The sequence below is a fragment of the Canis lupus genome, chromosome 12 (assembly GCF_011100685.1).
Source record: "Canis lupus familiaris isolate Mischka breed German Shepherd chromosome 12, alternate assembly UU_Cfam_GSD_1.0, whole genome shotgun sequence".
Classification (NCBI taxonomy): Eukaryota; Metazoa; Chordata; class Mammalia; order Carnivora; family Canidae; genus Canis; species Canis lupus.
Window position 1 is genome coordinate 27486063 of NC_049233.1, and position 23553 is coordinate 27509615.

Genomic DNA, 23553 nt, shown 5'->3' on the forward strand with positions numbered 1-23553 from the left:
ATTTGAGTGTAAACATCTTTCTTCTCTCTTTGTTTTTAACTTTTTCTTAGTAATATAGCAATAAATTTAGCTCAATATCCTTTATAAATGCAATTAGGGTATAAAACTATATACACGATTGCTGTTGTTTCTATTTCTATTGTTGAATAAGCTCCCTCTCGAGCATGCTTCCACACTGTTCAGTATTAACATTTAGAAATAAAAGAGTAGTAACTTACAAATGTGATTTTCATTTTCACTTAAGAGAAAAATAAGTCTCTCCTAAGATGTTATTAACAGTAATAGGTGATGATGACTTATACAGAAAACATATACTTACCTATTCTTTCTGAACTCAAGGTAATACTCAATATATGAATAAAATCAAGCTCTCTATTCAAATGGATATATAATATTCAATTCACTCCTAGGTGAATTGAAAAAACATGAAATAAATATCATTGGTTGATTGCCAATTCCGGCTTATACTAAATCATTCAAACATTCTGTGTAGATACAGAATTCCACCATTCTCACTTCTCTTTCTAGTTGTCAGAGAAAAGCTAAGAACAAACAGAATTTTACATTAAGATAAGAAAACTGATGAAAATGTGGGGCATCATTATTTCCACCAGCAAAAGAAATAGTAAAGGATCAGGATCTGAAGCAGCAGTCTTTTTAGCTGTGTAATTCTTAGAAATTAGTGCCATCTTCTGGCTTCTCAAAGTATTACTTTCAAGCCAAACCAGATAGAGTAGGATTTTTCACAGTACCATGAAATGTCAAAGAAGAAAAATCCCCAGAAGATATGGGTCACATTGTGGATCTTACAGCTTATGGCATGAACTTTGAGAATGGTATCATTTATCTGTTATTCACATTATATAAACAATGCAGATTTATACGGGACTAAATATGCTTTGTAGTTTTTTTGTATGACAAAGTAAAATTCCCAGATATCACACATGGAATATTTGAGAACTGATGTATTTGGAACACTTTTCTCATTCTTAAGTCATGAGTTTCTTCAAGTTAATGGATTTTTAGTTAAGAAATTAAGAAACATCAAGGTTGGAGTGGGTCATAATTCAAGTTCAGGGGAAATGTTAAAAAAAACTTTTTAATCTATTCTTTTTTAAGCCATGGATATATAAACATATTTTTATATACTCCAAAGTAATAAAAAATAGCAATGATAATAGCTACTATGTTCTAGTTGTTAGGTGCCCTCTCTGAATTATTTTATTTCTCATGGTGCACCAAAGAGATGTTCTTACTCTTATATTTCTACCTGATAGATAAGGCTCAGAGAGGTTAGGCCACACAGCAAAATAATGGCAGAGTTAGGATTTGAACCCCAAGTCATCTGATTCCAAAGCCTGTGTTCTTTATAATGATGGGTGGGATATTCATGATGTTGGCTGATTTAAGGATTATTGATACATATTTATATTATTCAAGTTTGTATCCAAATTGATTTCATACAAATTTGTCTTATTTCCTTGTCCATGTCCATGGACCCAAGAAAATTGGCAGTAATCTTATATTATTGATACATATTTATATTATTCAAGTTTGTATCCAAATTGATTTCATACAAATTTGTCTTATTTCTTTGTCCATGTCCATGGACCCAAGAAAATTGGCAGTAATCTTATATTATTGATACATATTTATATTATTCAAGTTTGTATCCAAATTGATTTCATACAAATTTGTCTTATTTCCTTGTCCATGTCCATGGACCCAAGAAAATTGGCAGTAATCTTATATTCTCTCTTTCAGATTTAATCGAAATGTAAATACATTTAACTGCCCTGCAGTGCCAACTATTTTACTGGTACTCAATATATACCAGTGAATTTATCAATAGGTAAGTTTTAATAGGAACATAATTATTTAATAATATGCAGAGAATATAAGTGAAAAGTAGTGGTTAAAAGATCAGTATGTTTGTAAAGTTTTCTAAGTGTTTGAATATTTGACATGCACACATATTTATATTCCAGATGATTAACTATAGTTTTCATTTTGTTTTGGCATTATGGAGAAATAGTTTAGAAGAAGCAAAATCTAGCAAGGACCCCAAAAATAAAGATGATTTATCAATAAAGCTGATTTATCAAAATAATAAGGCTGATGTACTCTGTGAGAAAGACGATAAGAAATATGTACTAGAGATACTAGTGGGAAATTATTTTTAAGACATCTATAGTTTAACTGTTGATGTGCTGGAAAAAAGCAGTAGCATATTGCAAAACAATAACATTTCTGGGGACTACAACACCTGACGTTTCAAATGCATAGAATAAAGGGAAGATTTTATGTTAATAAATATGGTATGAGAGATTATTCTAAGTCATATTCCTAATAAAACAAAAAAATCATCAGTCATAATTTGTGTTGTTTAAATTTTGCATAAGAGTATTATTTTTGAATGGAAAATATCTTATATATAAAAGCCCCAGGACTTCATGTACTAATAGTGAGTAAGTACCTAATTCAAACTATAATGGTATATAACAAAACTACACAAAAAGGACTAGAATATTAAGAATTAGAGGCATAATATGCAAACAACAATTAGGAAACATAATGAAATAAAATATTTTATTTGTTATGGCATGAAATGCCTGGAATAAAACTTACCTATTAGGTTTCTTAAAGGTTATACTCAACAGAAACTGACTCTGGCTATCCTGAGCAGGAAAGGAATTTATGGGCAGGTGATAGGCTAGCTCATGGAATCAACAGGAAGACTGGAGAACTGGTGGGTAGATATTTCTGGTTGGCTGAAATAAAGGGACGTTGGCAATTCAAACATAGCCAAGTTCACATTGTGTGAACAGTGTCATCAGAATGTAGTCATTGTTATCTCTAGGGCTGGGGACAGCTATGTGGCCACCTCAGCTACAAATAATTTTTAAGTATCATTCTCTCTTTGGATGACTTTCTTACCATTTGAATCCCAGGGTATCTCATCGGCCTATCATAGGTCATGTGTGTGCACATAAATAGGAAGGAAGTGCTGTGTAGCCAAAAACAAAAACAAAACACAATAACCAATAGATGTCTCTCAGAGACCGTTGGTTATTTAGTGTCAATACACATTCTTTTTCTAGTACTTGCATTTTCAAATTAAAACTTCCTTCTGTGACAAAGGAGCCAGGAATATACAATGGGAAAAAGACAGTCTCATCAATAAATAGTGTGGGGAAAACTGGACAGCCACATGCAGAAGAATGAAACTAGACCATAGAGGGTAAGCTTCTTGACATTGGTCTAGGCAATGTTTTTTTGGATTTGACACCAAAAGCAAAAGCAACAAAAGCAAAAATAAACAAGTGGGACTATAGCAAACTAAAAAGCTTCCACACAGCCAAGGAAATGATCAACAAAATAAAAAGACAACCTCCTAAGTAGGGGAAAATACTTGCAAATTATGTATGTGATAAGGGGCTAATATCCAAAAAATATAAAAAATTCATACAACTCAATAGCAAAAAGAAAAAATCTGATTTAAAATTGGGCAGAGGATCTGAATAGGCATTTTTTCAAAGAAGACGTACAAATGACCAATTGGCACATGAAAAGGTATGCAACATCACTAATCAGGAAAATACAAATCAAAACCACAATGAGATATCACCTCACACCTGTCAGAATGGTTACTGTCAAAAAGACAAGAAATAACAAGGGTTAGTGTGGTTGTGGGGAAAAGGCAACATTGTGCACTCCTGGTAGGAATGTAAATTGGAGCAGCCACTATGAAAAACAATATGCAATTTTCTCAAAAAGTTAAAAATCGAACTAGCCATATGATCCAGTAATTCTTCTGGGTATTATCCAAACAAAATAAAAACACCAACTGAAACAGATACATTTTCATATTCACTGTGGCATTATTTATAGTAGTCGGGATATGGAAATGACCTAAGTGTCCATCGTTGGTGAAGGAATAAAGAAGATGTGGTATATATATATGTATAATGGAACATTATCCAGCCATAAAAAAGAAGGAAATCTTGCCATTTGTGACAACATGGATGGACCTTGACGGCATTAACTTAAGTGAAATAAGTCATACAGGGAAAGACAAATACTGTTAGTCTCACTTATGTATGGAATCTAAAACAAACAAAAACTGAGCTCATAAACACAGTGAATATACTGGTGGTTGCCAGAGGCAGGAGGAGGAGGAACAAAATATGTGAAGGGGGTTAAAAGGTACAAGCTTCCGGTTAGAAAATAAAAGTCACAGGGATGTACCATAGAGTATGATGACTATAGTTGATAATACTGTATTCTATACTTGAAAGTTGGTAAGAGAGTAGATCTTGAAAGTTCTCATTGTTTGAGAAAAAATTTATGACTATACATGGTAACAGGTGTTAATTTGACTTATTATGATGATCATTTTGCAATATATACAGATAGAGAATCATGATATGGTACACCTGAAACTAATCTAGTATTATGTCAATTATATCTCAATAAAAACAAAAAGCAAGACAAAACAAAAACTTCCTTCTGACATAATGCAACAATCTTACATAATTTTCAAAAGCCACTCTCTTTTCCAAAATGGAGTCTTTTTAAAGTCTTTTCTTTGATTGCATTTTGTTGCAAGTAAACAATCTCTGCATAGTGGCCATTTTTTCCTCATTTTATGTTGTGATCCTGTCCTATTATGGATAAGGTCTCAATAGTACTAAACCCAAGTGCTTTATATAGAGACCAGGGTGCCCTTGACTGCTGTAATGATATGTGTGACTTTTAGGTGACAAAATCAAAAGTGCTGCTAATACTACTTTGGTTTGCTGCTCATCAGAGTTGACAAGAGGTGGTCCAAAGGAAGGAACTTGATATGGATAGCTAATTATAATGGGGGAACAAGAAAGACAAAGGAGGATGGTGAGGCCACACAGACACTGGCAATAGCTAAGCAGGTGACAGCAGCTGCCATCACTAAGGCTGACAGGACAAGAGTAAGGCCTGGTGTTTCTGAAAGCCCAAGAGCCAGACCACCTGGCAGAAGCTAGATCCTTCCCTGGGGCTGCTCATCAGGACATGGGACCAGGGGTGGGAAGGCCAGGAACCAATGGAGGAATGGGCCACTTGTAGACATGCCACCTGAAGCAGGGGATGGGAGAGAAATACTCTGGATTTTCTCTTCCTCCTACCCCCCCTCCCCCGGTCTTCTTCCTTTTGTAGGGAAAATGAGACATGGATCTTGGAGAAAAATAGGCAAGTGCCTGGTACACATTGCAATGAAAGCAGCCCTGAGGCTACAATCCTTATTTCCAAAACTGGCCAGAAGGCCACTTCTGATCTTGTCCTTCTGCTCCTTGAATGCTATTTCCTTTCATGTAGGGGAAGCAAATTTAAATTCTTCCCTCTGTCTTCTTACGTGAGCCCTGACACTGATGAGAGTGTATGCTTGGTGTGATGATGCAAGACTTCCTTCCTGAGAGCCCCAGCCATGATGGGCCTGCAGTTTAGGGCTTCATGAGGCCTCTATTAACTCTTACTGCTGGATGTGTGAGGTACCCCAGGGTGGACTTCTTGCCTTTTGTAGGTATGCATATGTGTGTGTATGTGTGTGTGCACCTACATCATGGCCTCCTTTAGTACTCTAGTGAAGCCAATGGCAATGCTCCTCAGAGTAATGTTTCTAGGGGTGCCCGGGTGGCTCAGCTGGTTGAGTATCTGCTCTCTGCTCAGGCCATGATCTCAGGATCCTGGGACTGAGCCTTGCATTGGGCTCCCTGCTCAGAGGGGAGTCTCCTCCTCCTTCTCCTTCTGCCTGACGCTCACTGCCTACTTGTGCTCTCTGTCTGTCAAATAAATAAATAAAATCTTTTAAAAAAAATCTTAAAAAAATAATGTTTCTAGATTGATGAAGTAAAATACATAGGATTATAAAAGAACCTCACCTTTTTGAAATATACTTAATAAAATATACCAAGAACTTTGTAATCAAGTAAAATTATGCTTCTTTCATAATTCATATAAATAACAAGATCTAGCAGCAGGTAGAATGACCAGCAATTTCAAATTGCAAGCAACACAAAAATATTTTAATAGAGTGTACAACAAATTGTAATATAAAGAGATCTGATTTCTTCCCATGATAAAGTACAGTTATTGCTGACATGACTGGATTGTTGCTGCCATTCATAATTAAGAATTTGTTAAATTTCTGTTGCAGGTGTAAAAAGATGTAGTTTTTTCCCCTCATCCACATTCACAGCTTCTTTGACCTAGAGAATCACCTGACTTCTGTCAGAATACTTTTCCCTCACATGCCAACACACCTCAGTGTTTGCTTAAACTCTCCCTTCTTACTGAGGTCTATCTTGTCCTACTTTGCCCATTACATTTAATCTCACCTTTCCCTTGTGCCATGTAACTTTAAAAATGCTGTCTTGACCCAGTTTGGAGGCCCTGGTGAAAGGCTGTTCAGTTCCTTTCTTGAGAAGCTGAGTCCACACTTGTGGGCACTCCACTCGCTTGTTAGGCTCCGGAGAACTTACTTACGCAATCCCCTGATCCCCGGGGCCAGGTACCAGACAATAGGAACAGCCACTGTTTCTCAGAGCCCAGGAGATTGTTCAAAAGAGCCAATCCACAGGCACTCTTGAAATCTCAATCACTCCAGTTGCCACATATAAACTGTCTTCTATAGCTCTGGGTTGCTGTTAACACCATCCTTGGTACACAACCCAGTGTGTGGCCCTATGTGACAACCTTCTTTTGTTTGGAGCTGTAAGTGGCCAAAAGTTCCACCTTTCATCCATTTGAGTGCATTGTCCTGCCATCAAAAAAAAAAAAAATCTTTAAAACTTATAAAACAATTTGATTTCTCCTTGGCATATCCTTTCTCTCCTTTTCTTCTCTACTTTTTTGTTTACCTGGTTTGTTTGTTCACCCTTAGTGTTGATTACCTTTTAACAATTCCCTAGAAAGTCTCACCCCACAGTGGAATGGGAAGTTTAAGGTGGGATCTCATTTTTGTTCTCTGCTGTGTCCCAAGCACGTGGACAGTGTCTGACACATAACAGGCTCTCCATGTAGCGAATGAAGTCAGGGATCTCCATCCTGTGCCCTCTTGTGGTCACTCTGGGCAACATCTTCGCTTGAAGGACATAAACCTTTTGTGCATGAACAAAGTACAAGATAGGTGGCTATTGTAGTTTCTAATTCAATGGGGACATTACTGGCTCTCTTGGTAAGAGCTTTTCTCTTTTGGAGGCCCAAAGCTTCTAAGCTAGTGGAGCTCAGACATATGGAAAGGAGAAAAGTTGTGAGGAGGTGTTCAGGGGTAATCATGAGAGGGATTACCCTTCTGCAACTGCATGGTTCCTGAATCTGTGTAAGAAGGCTGTGGAAGGTAGTGTTGCATACTAGTGATGGCTACAAAGCATACCTGGCGTCTTGCAAAACGGCATCATGATCCTGATAGGTGGCTCAGGTGGTGCTGTCATAGACTATTTTGCCATTTGAAAAGCCATTCTAAAAACCCAAAATAAACTACTGGAACTACATCAAAATAATAAGCTTTTGCACAGTGAAGGAAACCATCAACCAAACAGGAAACCTACTGTATGGGAGAAGATATTTGTAAGTGATTTATCTGATAAGGGATTAATATCCAAAATATATACAGAACTTAAACAACTCAACACCAAAAAATTAATCTGATTAAGAAATCAGAAGAGGATCTGAATAGATATTTTTCTAAAGAAGATGTACAGATGGCCAACAAACATGAAAAAATGCTCAACATCAGTGATCATTAGGGAAATGCAAATCAAAACCACGAGATATCCACCTTACATCTGCCCAAATGACTAAAATGAATAAACAAAAAAGATAAGAAATAGCAAGTGTTAGCAAGGATGTGAAGAAAAAGGAACTCTTGTACACTGTTGGTGGCAATGTAAATTGGTACAGCCACTATGGAAAATGTATGGAAGTTTCCTCAAAAATTAAAAATAGAAATGCCAGGGGATCCCTGGTGGCTCAGTGGTTTAGCGCCTGCCTCTGGCCCAGGGTGTGATCCTGGAGTCCCGGGATCGAGTCCCACGTCGGGCTCCCTGCATGGAGCCTGCTTCTCCCTCTGCCTGTGTCTCTGCCTCTCTCTCCCTCTTTCTGTGTATCTCATGAATAAATAAATAAACATCTTAAAAAAAAATGGAAATGCCATACTATCCAATTTTTCACTACTGGGTATTTACCTGAAGAAAATGAAAACAGTAATTTGAAAAGATATATACATCTTTATGTTTATTGCAGCATTATTTATAATAACTAAGACATGGGAGCAACCTAAATGTCCACTAACAGACGAATGGATAAGGAAGATGTGGTATATATTACGCTGCCATTGAAAAGAATGGAATTTTGCCATTTGCAATGATGTGGATGGAGCTAGAGTATTTATGCTAAGTGAAATAGGTCAGAGAAAGACAAATACATGATTTCGCTTATATGTGGAATGTAAAAAAAAAACCCAAATGACTAATGAACAAACAAAAAGCAGAATCAGACCTATAAATACAGAGAACAAATGATGGTTGCCAGAGGGGAGAAGGGTGGGGGGATGAGCAAAATGGGTGAGGACGGGGAGTGGGAAATACAGGCTTCGGGTATGGAAAGAATAAGCCACAGGGATAAGAGGCCGAGTATTAGAAATACAGTCAATGATACTGTAACAGTGTTACATGGTGACAGATGGTTGCTACATTTGTGGTTTAGCATCCCATAATGTATAAACTTGTGGAATCACTGGGTTGTATGCCTGAAACGACTGTAACATTCTATACCAACTATACTAAGACAAACTAACAAACACAACAGCTTTTTGATGGTAAGTTTCTTAACAAGACCAGTATCTGTCATTACTTAATTTCTTTTCCTGTAAAAAAACACAAAACCCGTTGATTAGAAGTAATGTTGCTCAGAATACCATGATGCTTTATGCTGTACTGACTGAGTTATCAGTAGAAGTGCCGGAGGAAGCATGGCTGGTAGAACAAATGATCAGGCTGAAGGACAAACTCTTGCCCTTCCCACGATGTAATCAACCTGCCACTGAGGGTAGTCCCTGAAGCCCTAAGGCTATATCAAGGGTCAGGATTGTTTGTAGCCATTGGGAAATGAAGATTCAGAGGTGCCACTTCTGAAATCATTTTTATTAGGCAAAGTCAATGCTGAGGCTTCACATCACCTCAGATTCTTCTACCACAACCATTTCCACGCGCAGCCAGATTGCGTTCTAAATCCTCCAACAACCTCTATTTCTTCCAACAAAAAAATATGTGTAATATTTTTCTCACATCCATTCCAGTCATAGGTATCATCGCTTTTTCTAGGTTTTGACAGATTGATGAGAGTGATTTGTCTAGATACTACTTCAATCACATTTCTCTGATTACTAGTGAACAACTTTTATACGTTGGCTATCTCTTTAGTGCAATACATTAGTATCCTTTACTCATTTTTTCTTTTGAGTTTATTTTCAGAACTCTTAAGAACTGTCGATATTATATTCTTTTTCTATCACATTGCAAGTAGTTTCTCCAAATCTTTGTTTTTCTACTGACTTTAGATGTGATACTCTTTGCAACTCAAACTTTACTTTTTAAAATATTCTTTTTCTTTAAATTTATGATAGTCACAGAGAGAGAGGAGAGAGAGAGAGAGAGAGAGGCAGAGACATAGGCAGAGGGAGAAGCAGGCTCCATGCACCGGGAGCCCGATGTGGGATTCGATCCCGGGTCTCCAAGATCGCGCCCTGGGCCAAAGGCAGGCACTAAACTGCTGCGCCACCCAGGGATCCCTTTAAAATATTATACAAATATTTTTTCTTTATAGTTCCAAAATTTTGTCTTAAGAAACCTTCCTTCACCCATAGATTACACATGTAGCTTCCAAGATTTGGTTCTAAGATATTTACTAATTCATATTCTATATTTAAGTCTTTAATAATTCTACATTTCATTTTAAACAACTTTATTTTTTTTTATTTTTATTTATTTATGATAGGCACACAGTGAGAGAGAGAGGCAGAGACATAGGCAGAGGGAGAAGCAGGCTCCATGCACCGGGAGCCCGACGTGGGATTCGATCCCGGGTCTCCAGGATCGCGCCCTGGGCCAAAGGCAGGCGTCAAACCACTGCGCCACCCAGGGATCCCTACATTTCATTTTAGTACATAATGTAAGAGAGGTCCTACTTATTTTTTTTTTCCAGTTGGAGAACAGGTTGTGCCGGTTCCATTTATTACACAAGACGTTCATTATTGAGTAATTTTGTCATCCTCTGTATTATCATATATACTGGGATCTTTTGCTGGCTTGTCTCTTTGTCCTACTGACATAGTTTTATCTTACTATGGCACGACCATATTAATAATGATGATAGTGGTTTAACGTGCATTCTTATATCTGGCAAGGCAAGTTGACCTCACATTTCTTCTCTTTAAGATATTTTTACTGGATCATAATGGGTTACTTTTACATATATTATTCTATGTAAGGTTCAAAAGCTGTGAAATTTTATTGGAATTCTTTTTTATATACTATATTTGAGAAAAAATTTTTTTTTTTTTTGGCATTTTCTTCCCATCCAGGAATGTGGTATTTTTTTTTCCTAGCCACTCATGTCTCATTTTAACATCACTAAGGTTTTATCATTTTCTACATAGAAGTCCTGGACCTTTCTCATGAAATTTATTATAAATATTTTGTGATATTTTTGGTCACAATTGTGAGTAAAAATAATTTTTTACTTCTACATCTAGGTTGGAGGGCACCTGGATGGCTCAGTTGGTTAAGCGACTGCCTTCAGCTCGGGTAGTGATGGTAGGGTCCTGGGATTGAGCCTCACATTGGGCTCCTTACTCAGCGGGAAGTCTGCTTCTCCCTCTCCCTCGGCCACTCTCCCTGCTTGTGTTTTCTTGCTTGCATTCTCTCTCTCCATCAAATAAATAAAATCTTAAACAAAAAAGTTACATCTAGGTTGGTTTTGCTAGTGTAGCAAGATATAAAAATAGAAGTTTCAGCTGAAATACAAAGAAAATAGAAACGACACGTCATCAGACCGAGATAACCAGGATCTACAAAGCAGGTGGTTGAAATTCAGCTGGTGACTCCTGCATTTGTCACCTCACTGAGGGTGTGAAAGACTTATGAAGGCCTTTTCTTTCACTTTGTCACCTCAAGTCAAGAGGGGGGAGGTTTTAGGAACACAACTTGTAGAAATAATGTGTGTTCCTGAATTTTGGGGTGAGGGGACACTGTGGACTGGCTCCTACTTGGATAGTGTAAGGGTTGAGAGACTGGATGGCTGCACTGAAGGAGAGAGCAGATGAGTCTGATTCTTGACTGGGATGGGTCAGCACTCCCAGAGATTGTTGTGGAAAAGATGTGTGAATGTTTGCTTTGTGTCTGATGTGGGTCATGTATGGGACAGAGACATCGAGGTGATTTTAAGTTCTGACCAAAAGAACCACCTCAAGAGGTGAAAAGCCCCCAGGAGGGAAAGCTAGAGGTGTCACTAGATTGCTAGCGATACAACCAGCTGGAAAAGAGATGCCTTCTGGTTTTTTGGAGACCTCACTTGCCCCAAAAGACAAGGTTGGTTTTAAATATCTGCCAAATCCAGAGATCTGAGAAGCAAAATCAGCATGACCTTATTAGTCAAGAAAGAAGTTTCCCATCTCCTTTCTCCCCCAGCTCCCTGTGAAACAATCTGGAGCTGCAGTTAGTAAAGGAGGGGAGGAAGGATTTAAGTTTCCTTTTTCTCTGACTTTAGACTTTCTACCTGACTCAGCCCCCACTTGGGAAAGCACAAAGGTTAAAGCAAACAGATTTGCCTACCACGTAAAAATGGATGACCTCATTACTGTGTGGAAATGATAGTTTGTGACCCCGGAAGGACCACATCTAAATCTTCACTTGAAAAAAGGAATAACACCACTGAACAAATTTTAAAGGGAGAATGGAAGACAAAGTGAAGTTGCTTTACGTTTTCATGTGTCCATGCTATTATGAAAAAGAGCTACTGACTTATTTTTTGTCTGGTAACTAGCAACAGCACCAGATTTTCTCATTTAAATGATATAAATAAGAAATAGACTTGTATCTTCCTTTCCAGTGTTAAGACAAATTTTCTTTTTTTTTTTTTTTTCTCACTGCATTTGCTTGGACTGTCCTGACAATGGTGAATAAATAACAGTAATAGTAGGTATACTTGTCAAGTTTTGATTTTAACTGAAAATGTTCTGGTGTTTGCCCATTAGGAATAATATATGGTTTTGGTTTTAAGTTAGCCTTAAGTTTTAGTATTTGTATTCAAAATTTAGTTTCTATTTCCGTTTTTTTAGTTTCTTCATAAACAATAAAACAATAAAGCCCATCTGCTGAATTCGGTTGAATGCCTTATCTGTATCTATTGAGTGACATTTCATTATCTATTGATAGGATCAGAAGTTAACTTGCTTTAATATTTTTATTTGATTTTGAATTATATTGATAAATTTCCTGGCATTGAATCATCAGTCTTATATGCTCAGAATATTTCTAACTCAATCATAATCATGTAATATTTTGGTACTTTGTTGGAGTATACTTGCTAAAATTTAGCCTTTGTTGTTGTTATTTGTTTTTGCCTCTAAAGTCAGTTATTTATTTATTTATTTATTTATTTATTTATTTATTTATTACATTTGTTTTTATTTAAGTTCAAATTGACAACATATAGTATATCACCCAGTGCTCATCCCATCAAGTGCCCTCCTCAGTGCCCGTCACCCAGTTACCTTATCCTCCCACCCACCTCCCCTTCTGCAACCCTTTGTTTCCCAGAGTTAGGAGTCTCTCATGATTTGTCTCCCTCTCTAATTTTTCCCACTCAGTTCTCCTCCTCTCCCTCATAATCCCTTTCACTATTTCTTATATCCCATGTATGAGTGCAACCATATGATGATTGTCCTTCTCCCATTGACTTATTTCACTGAGCATAATACCCTCCAGTTCCATCCATGTCGAAGCAAATGGTGGGTATTTGTGTCTTCTGATGGCTGAGTAATATTCCATTGTATACATACGCCACATCTTTATCCATTCATCTATCGAAGGACATCGTGGCTCCTTCTACAATTTGGCTATTGTGGACATTGCTACTATGAACATTGGGGTGCAGGTGTCCCAGCATTTCACCACATCTGTATCTTTGGGGTAAATACTCAGTAGTACAATTGCTGGGTCATAGGGTAGCTTTATCTAGAGGCTCAAGTGAGATTGGTCTATAGTTTTCTCTTCTTCGTGTCATGGTTATTTATCACAATGAATTGAGAAACATTTGCTTTTTTTGGTTTGGAAAAACATGAATAAAACTGAAATAATTTGTTCTTAATAGATAAAATACATCTAAGTATGTATCATTGAAGTGACTTTTAAAATAGTAGATATTTTGGGGTGCCTGGCTAGCTTAAAGGAGCTCAACTCTTGATCTCAGAGTTGTGAGTTTGAGCCCCACTTTGGGGGTACGGTTTACTTAAAAAAATATAGTAGATATTTCATTACCTTCCGAATGCTAATATAGTAATTAAACAATTATTTTTTCACAAATAATTACTCAGGTTGAGTATTTATAGTTTGGTATAAAACATTCATTTTCTCTAAGTTTTAAAGGTGTTTGCAATGGATGTACATATTTTATCCTTTAAATTTCTTTTTCTTCTTTATCTGTGTTCCCATCATATTCTCATTCCTAATCTTATTTTTTTTTTTTACCCCTTTTAATTTAATCACTCTCTTGAGGAATCTTTTTGGCTTTATAAAAAAACAAGGTCTTTTATATTTTATTTATTGTAGTATCATCAATTCCCTTTTTTCCAATTTATTTTTATTTCAATATTTTATATCTTAATATGGGTGATTGCTTACTTCCTATATTTTTATCTTTTCTCTTTAGTTCTATTTTATTTCTTTCAGCTTTCTCTGTTCCTAAGTTATTATCTTTTATTATTATTTTAAAAATATTTCTTAATATTAACACTAAATTCTTATATTTTATGTTTCTCCTGGATTCACTTTGTTTTAATCATGTCTCAGAGTTTGAAGATACTGATCTTCAGGCTCCTGCCTGATGCATAAAGGAGAAATCTACCCTGCTGGTGTCCTCTTAGAACTTCAGACCCTACTTTCACAAGCTGCCTACCAACCTCAGACTATGCCTATCAAAAAGGACAGATTGGAATTGGGAATAAAGGAGGATATCTTCCCCAAATCCCTTCTTTACATTTACAATGGAAGTATAATACACAATAGGCAAGTTGTAAATAAAACTTTAAAAATCATTGAGACATAAAATAAGTTTGTAATAAGAAGAAATACAAATAATGTTTAAGAACAGAGCTTTCCTATGACCCAGCAATTACAATACTAGGAATCTACCCCAAAGATACAAATGTAGTGATCTGAAGGCGGCACCTGCACCCCAATATTTACAGCAACAATGTCCACAACAGCCAAACTACGGAAAGAGCCCAGATGTCCATTGACAGATGAATTGAATGGATAAAGAAGATAAGATATATATACAATGGGATATTACTCAGCCATCAAAAAAAGAAATCTTGCCATTTGCAATTATGTGGATAGAAATACAGGGTATTATACTAAGCAAAATAAGTCAATCAGAGAAAGTTACGTGATTTCACTCATCTGTGGAATTTAAGAAACAAAACAGGAGCATGGAGGAAGGGAGGGAAAAATAAAACAAGATGAAATCAGAAAGGGAAGCAAACCAAAAGAGACTCTTAACCTTAGGAAACAAACTGAGAGTTGCTGGAGGGCAGCTGGGTGGGGGGATGGGGTAACTGGGTGATGGGCATTAAGGAGAGCACATGATGTAATAAGCACTGGGTATCATATACAACTGATGAATCACTGACATCTACTTCTGAAACTAATAATACACAATATGTTAACTAATTGAATGTAAATAAAATACAATTAAATTAAAAATAAATATATATAATGTTGATAGGAATTTTTGATATACTAAACTTGTTAATTTCCACTAAATTATTTTATCAATCCAACGTGATTTTAATTGAAATATATTAGGCATGGAGTAAGGGCTTAGAATAAGACACAAATAAATCTGGGAGATTTTTATTATGAGAGTGGCTTTTCAAATTATTGAGAAAGAGAAGGATTATTCAGTAACTATTAAGGTAAACTAATCATTAGGATGAAGGAGAATTCTTTAAGTTACTCCAAATCCCAAAATATATACTCCAGCTGGATAAAAAAAATTAAACTAAAAAATGAAACCATAATAGCTTTAAAAATAAAAAGCATGGGTTGATATAATTTTAATCTTTCTAAACTGGCTATTGTAAAAGAAAGCAGAGAGTGACAAATTTGGCTACTTAAAATTGAAAAAGCTTCTTTATGCCAAGAATGAGGGAAAACAAAATCAAGACAAATGGATTCTGCAAGTGGGTATAACATTTTTTGATTATCCATTCTTCTGTCGATATACATTTGAGTTGCTTCCATTTTTTTTGGCTATTATGAATAATGTGCTATGAACACTCCTATATAGGTTCTTGTAGATACATGTTTTCATTTGTCTTGAGTATGTTCTGGGAGTAGAATTGCTGGGTGGTACAGTAACTCCGTCAAACATTTTGAACAATTTGTTTTCCAAATTTGTTACACTGTTTTAGGATCCCACCAACAATGTATAAAGTACTGATACACACTACAACATGGATGAACTTCAAAAACATCATAATAAGTGAAAAAAGCCAATCACAAAAGGCCATATATCATATCACTCCATTTATATTGAATGTTTAGAATAGGTAAATCCACAGAAATAGAAAATAGATTATTGGTTTCCAGGGGGTGGGGCAGGGGAATACTGAGGAGTGAAAGCTAATGGGTACTGATTTCTTCTTAGGGTGATGCAAATGTCTGAAATTAGACAGTGGTGATGGTTTCAGTGAACTGTGCATTTTAAAAAGGGCGTAGGAGTGCCTGGGTGGCTCAGTCGGTTAAGATCTGACTTTGGCTTGGGTCATGATCTCAGGGTCCTGGGATCGAGCCCCTTGTTCAGCTCCCCAGTCACAGGGGGTGGGGGGCAGTTTTCTCCCTCTCTTTCTCCCTCTGCCCCTCTCCTTGTTCATGCTCTCTCAGTCACTCCATCAAACAAATAAATACAATCTTTATAAATAAATAAATAAATAAATAAATAAATAAATAAATGATATATGTTATTGTAAGCAAATTGTATCTCAATAAAATTATTATTTAAAAAAAGACAAATGGGGAACAGAAAGAATCCTTTTATCACAACACACATGACAGCCAAAATGCCTTTTTTCCCTAATTACCAGGAACTTATTCAAACATAAAGCAAGAATAAACAATCCAAGTAGCATCATGCTGGCCAATGTTTAACAACTTTTCCGAGGGCATGGGGCCTGGTGAGGCAAGCCCTTATTTGCAGGGTTAGAACTTTTTTTAAAGTTCTACTTATTTAAGTAATCTCTTTACCCCACATGGGCTTGCACTCACTACCCCAAGACTGAGATGGGAGATTGCCTCACACTCCTCTGACTGAGCCAGCCAGCAGCCCCGCAGTGTTAGTTGTTTTTAATTTTGTAAAAATTCCTCTGATGGCTGCTTTCAAGCTATTGTTAACAAAACTGGATCCAGCAAACATTGCATTCAAGTAAAAATGGTCATGAAATATGAGTGAGAGATTTACAGAAATACAAGTGACACTGCTGAACCACACTTATAAATAAAAGAATGCAAATTAAAACAATGATGAGATCATTTTTAAAAATCCCAATGTGGCTAAAAAATTTTGAGAAAAGATACTCTCCTAGTCTCATATTTTGGTGGGAACACAAATTGTTTGAAGGGCAAGTTTGGCAAAATCTTTTAAGTTAGACATGAATATGTTATTCGACCCAATAATTACACCAATAAAATACATGTCCTGCTGAATACTTCCTAGGGAAACAACTTCTCTAAGCTCTTGGGGGAACATAAGAAGTGAACATTTTGTCTTTTCCAAAAAAGAATCTAAAGCCTCTAACAAATTGAAAAAAATTAAACATAAAGTGATTCACACAAAGTTATCAACAATACTATAGGCCATGATTAAAAGCATGACATTTTTATGAAATATCAGTATTTGTTTAATGTAGGAACAAGAAGGAAAAAGGAAAAAAATAACAAAATAAAAATGATCTATCAGAAATTAATGCTGAACAACGGCAACGTTGTTCTAAAAAATGGAAAGAAAATATCTAATCCACTTACATAAAAAATTCCTGTCTATAATGACCCTACTGGTAAGAAATGAAGAAGTGATTTTCAAAATAGTACCAGAAGGATTAGAGTTATTAGGATCCCTATTGTTTGGAGAATACTGATATATCCCTCAGTCAGCACAACTCACAAATGTAATGCAATTCATCCAGTAAATATTTATTAGTCTACTAAAACAGTAGGTGAAAATAACACCATCTAATAACTTTGAGGGACATAAAGAGGAATCAGACATAATCCTTTGCTATAACTCAGTCTTGTACCAGTCTTTGATTTTTTTTAATGAAAAGGATTTTTTCTCACTTTACTACATCCATTCCCACCTTTCAAAACAATAAATTTGAGGGTAAAGACTATATTTGTTTTGTATTCCCCATAGCATCTGATATGATGGCATTGCATCAGTCCACATGTAGCATTCAATCGATATTTGTTGACAGCACTGTTATACTGACAACAATTAAAAAAAATGGAATATTTTATAAGAAAAATACCACACTTGGTTTTTTTTTGTTTGTTTGCTTTTGTTTTGTTTTGTTTTTTTTCCACATTTGAATACACTCTGGAACTGTCATAACTTTCATAGTGACCAGTTATGTTTTTGTTTTTCTACTTGTCTACACATACACTATTCTTGAGGATCCTGGTTGAAATTAAAACCAGTGTGCAAACTGATGAGGATTTTCTGTTCTCAGTGGAGACTTTTGTCATTGATTTTTTTTTCCTTGCTACATAGGCAAAACTTGAGTCCTTCATCTGAAATGAGGCAGGTTTCAGTGAGCAGTCTGTGAGGTGGATATGGAAAATAGATATCCAGACTGTGTTCTGAACAAGAAGCAAGAAAGGGGGAAGATATAGAAATATTGTGCTTATGATGCTACCAAATGGCACTCTAACTTTCTGATTAGCCAAAGGGATGAAGTTAAGGTTGATAATTTAGATGACTGATTTTTCTTGTATTTAGCTTTCTGTTGAAGTAGAATACAGAAAAGTTTACAAATCAAAATAAAAAATGCAGAGTTCATCAAGTGAACTCACTATTTCCCTGTAACCTCTTCCAAGTTAAGAATTGCTGGAATATGTTTGTTATTATTTTGTTTAGGACTTTGCTTCAATATTCATGCCTGGACTGTCATTTATTTTTCTCGTCAAAGGCAATACCTAGATTGTGCTTGTCTCGTGGAAGAAGTTGGAAGTTTTCCCCTCTTGTTTTATTCACTTGAAAAGTTTATGTAAAACTGGTGTAATTTCTTCCTTATATAATCAGAAGAGTTTGTCACTAAAGGCACACGAGTTTTGATTTTCTTAGCGGGAAGATTTTTCTTTAGGATTTTTACTATGATTCATGTTTGTTATTTTTTCTTATGCTAGTTTTAAATAGTTTTGTTTTACTAAGATTTTATGGAGTTAATATAATTTTTCAAATATATTGACATGAAGTGGTTCATCAAATCCTCCTAATATTTGTATGATTTGAAGTGATGTTTATGTCTTACTGATTAAAAATTTTATCTGACAATTAGAATAAGTCTCATATCTATAACTGGTTCTGATGCTTCAGATAATTTTTCTTTTCTTTTTTGTTTTTTAGTATGGTTTGTAATTTTTTGTTGAAAGCTGGACATGTGTCATGTAATAGGAACTAATGTAAAAAGCTTTAGTGTGGGGTTTTGTGTTAATCTGACTAGCAATTGGGCTTTATTTGATGTTTGGGGAAGCCACAGATGCCAGAGGTTTGAAACTGCTCTCGAGTCATTGTTTGTGTCTACTCTGTTAACTTTGAATTTCCTTAGTCCTTCTCTTCAGTGATAGCATATCTTGTGGCTCTGTCTGTCGGGTCCACTGTTAGTACACTGGAGCCTTGCACCTGTGGTGGGAAGGTGATGATTCAATTTCAGTCTCTTAGCAGGCTGTGTTCCTGTGTGACTTTCAGAAATTTTTTTTTAGCTTTTTTTTCCCTCCTTAGGTGAGGCAGGAAGGCAAGAGGGGCTGAGGTAGGGAACACGCCATCTCTCAGGTGGGATAAGGCCCTAGTAAAGCCTTTTCCCCAGAAAGTAGGCCTCCCTTGGCTTTTGTCACACCTTGCTCTCCTGGCTTTTTTCTTCCACCATTGACCATACTTCCCCAGTCTTCTTTTCTTTGCTCCTTTTTCTTCGATACCTACATTCTAAATGTTGTAGTTCCCAGAATGTAGCTCTCTATACATTCTCTTCAGAAGTGATTTCATGTAGTTTTATGAGTTTAAAATGAAATATCCCCTGCTTCTTTTAAAAATTTTTTTAAAAAGGTTTTATTTATTTATTCATGAGAGATAGAGAGAGAGAGAGAGGCAGAGACAGGCAGAAAGAGAAGCAGGCTCCATGCAGGGAGTCCGACATGGGACTTGATCCCGGGTCTCCAGGATCTGGCCCTGGGCTGAAGGCAGCACTAAACCGCTGAGCCACCTGGGCTGCCCATCTCTTGCCTCTTTGACTTGTCCACTTACATATTCTACAGGCATCTAAAGCAAAACTAAACTCCTGTTTCCATGCCAAGCTTCTTCTTCTCCCTTCTCAGTAAAGCATTCTATTATCTAAATTACTCAGTCCAAAAATCTGGTAGCCATTTTTGATTCTTCTCATCCTCAACACAATCTACCAGTAAGTCTTATGAAAGCTATTTTCAAATAAAACTTGAATCTAGCTAGGTTTTTCCCCACTCTGCTCAGAAAACTTCACTTCTTACATGAATTCTTGCATTAGCTACGTCTGTCCCTCTTCTTCTAGTACTCCTGACCCAAGTCATGGGTTATAAACACAAATCAAAACAAATCACTCCCCTCCTTAAGCTCATGGCTTATCATTGGACACTGAAGAAAATCCAAACTCCTTACTATGACCTACGAAGCCCTGAATGATGTGGCTTCAACTTATTTCTCTAAAGTCACTTATGCCACCCTTGCCTTGTTCTTTATGCTCTAATTTCACTGGCCTCTTCAGAGAAGCCCTCCCTGACCACCTGTCCAAGTGGGTCCCACTCTGCTGTTTTTATCATGTCATTTGTTTATTTCTTCCACAGCGTCTGTCCTAATTTGATAATACATTTATTTACTTTTTGCCTGTAGCCTTTTTGGATTTCAAGTCTCACTGAAGAAGGTATGCCTGTTTTGTTTACCAGGTTTTACTAAGCACCTGGGATGGGCCCAGCACATAATAGGTTCTTAGTTAGTATTTGTCAAATGAATAAATTATAGAATGAGTTTTCTTACAATTAAAATGACATAATTAAGCCATATTTATTATCTCATAATTTTCCAGGTAATTTCTAATATTGAGTTTCTCACTTGGATATATTTTACTAAAAGTAAAGAACATTGATGTCAGATCTAATTAATTTCTGCACCAATGGGACAACTCATAACTGATAACACATCTTTGCAAGTGCTTAGGTTTGTTTAGATAGCATTTTAATAACATGGCAAGACTTTGTCAATGATTCATAATTTTATACTATATCTATTATGCTTAAGAAGATTATTATTCATCAGTTATTATTAATTTATATTTTATAATTTCAATCTCTATTGAAATGATCAGTAATCACTTCCATGATTAGTGCTTCAAGTACAGTGTAACTGAATCTGTATTTGAGACACTTGTGGGATTCAGAGTGACATAAAAATTAAGAGCATAGCTTTGCCACAAACCAGCCATTCCTCATACTGGTTATTTACCTTAATTTTCAGTGTTCTCATCTAGAAAACGGGGATGATCTATAATAGCTGCCCTTTGTGCTCTTTTGAGAATTAAATGAGATATATAAAGCACTTAGAACAATGTCTTCATTGCAAGTTTAAATATCTGCTAACTCTGATTAGCTGCTTCATAATGAACTGTAATGAAGGAGACACAAAATAAAACAGCAGGAATAACTCATAACTGATTTTGCCTATTCTCAATCTAAGGGTTCTGATCAGAATAAAAAAATGAAGAGGAGGATGATCTATTCAACTCCTTTATTAGCTGATAAAGGAAGTGAAGTGCAGGGAGGTGAAGTGACTTGTTGGATGTCACGCAGCTGGTTGTTTCAGATTTTGGACCTGGGTGTGGGTTCTGTTCTCCAGTGCAGGGCCTTCCCCTTATACAACACTAATAGTTTAATACTGCCAACTTCAGATTTTATCATCTATAAAGTGACATAAAGGCTTATTAGTTAACAAAACAGTATTTATTTGAGTTTGCTGAAACAATGAAATTCATTAATCACAGCATGCAGATGTTAAAGAGTTGATAAGATGTGGCACCCTACTCCACTCTAGAGAATAAAGCCTGAAAAAAAGAGGTGGCGTTCTTTTGCTTTCCGTATCTAAGAATGCTTGGAGCAACACTTTTTTTCAGTTTTACCAAGTAGCACATTTGGGATATAATAATTTCTAAGTTTGTTCTTACAAAAGCTGCTTCTCTGGAAATAGGCTTTTGTCAAGGGGATTTTTTTTTCTCAAGTTAAAATTAGACTTTGCTTAATACACCCATAATTTTGCAGCCCTTTGTGTATTGCACAGGTGTTCTGATATGCTCTTATTCCAACAGGGCAAATGTTGAATAACCATGAAAGCTTTTAGATGTTGGCAGAGAGGCACCTTAAGTCCTTTGATTTGCGGGGTGGGAAATTGCATAAGCCCCTATTTGTCAGAACATGTGGAAGAGATGGCTGTTGATGCTTTCCATTTTCCTTTTGCCACACTGACTTAGACTAGAATTCAGTAGCTTAAAATATAGGCTCCTAAAGATGCACTTTCCTCCAAAGTATTTGTTTGTTACAACAAGTGATGGAGGAGAGAGGTATAATGGAGGAGGAAGCAGACGATGCTGTTAAGGGCTCTTTTAATCCACAAACAAAAAGACCTCTGGAACATATAATTCTTAAACATTCTGTTTTTAAAGCTTACATAGGCAATCAAACTTAACACACAGTGGATATGGCTATCTCAGGAAAAATCAACTCTGCCATGGTTAAGATAGCAACCCTGACAAGTACTTAGGGGACTCATGCAGCTGGGCAGCCACAGTGATATTTCTGCAGGAAATCCCCCTTTGGTGGTAGCTGTCAACAAGGTGTGTGTTAAGCCATCTACCTGGAGACTGACAGGGATACACTCCAATGAGCAGAATTATCAACCACTCACTCTGATGACAGCTTTTCTTTCTCTAGAGCTTAACATCTTCAGGGCAGAAAGAGTCTCACTTTAACAATTTCAAGTTGATTTAATACACAAGAACAAAAAAGATGAGATTCAAAAATACCCTTGGCCCCTTTAGAATGGCAAAGAGAATTACAAAATGTCATTTCTGAGACTGAATCATTAGGTGCAATATTTAGATTTGCCCTCTGGAAAAGACTGGATGTTCCCTGCCAGGTGTTAAGTCATGGATGCAAATTGAAATGGGCAGTAAAGTGCTGACTTTCAAAGAGCCATATTAACTTTACAAGGCACTAGTTATGCTCTGAACTTATTGAGAATAGCAGAGTCAGGAAAGAGTTAATTCACTTCCCGCAAATCCCTTACTCAGGACCAAAGTGCTTTCATTAGAACAAGGGAATTAAGAATATACCTATATTTGTCTATTGTTTAACCCATAGGAAAAGAAAACCTCTTAATTTAAAATAGATTAATAGGTGAGGTTTTGCAAGGTATTCTTTGTTCTACAAATTTTGAAATTTCAGAAATGAAGAGGAAGCCCAGTTCTTTGTAAATCCCTACAACACATCCTACTTATAAAAATAAGGACTCAAGTAGCCCTTTGGGAATGATGGTTCACATTAAGTGATTCCTACATTTTGAGACATGAGCCATACTACTGATATTGGATGTGTAGAACTCCCTTTTGTACTTCACATTCACATTCAGGCTTTATAAAATCATCATTACAACCAAACAGGGATCATGACTTGATTATCTAAGACTGCTTACCCTTACCTTTGGATTTGTCCTTTATTTCTCAAGGGTAAGGGATGGGATAAGGCCAGGGAAAGCATATGGAATGCTAATATTGTAGAAAGCATGTATATGTTGGATACATTGGATAATCTTAATGCGACAAAGGTACCTACTAAGTCAGGCTTTGTTTACAAATTATAATTAATTTTCAGACATATTCTCTTTATTTTTTCTCATTATTTCCCCAATTAATATTTCACAATTAATATTTGTGAAATGTGCCGTTTCACA

General features: G+C 36.2%; 1 protein-coding gene across 1 annotated transcript in view; it reads right to left on the minus strand.

Moving 5' to 3' along the window:
* Nucleotides 1-23553, minus strand: part of EYS (eyes shut homolog) — a 1532152-nt gene that overhangs the window by 81591 nt on the left and 1427008 nt on the right. The window lies entirely within an intron of this gene.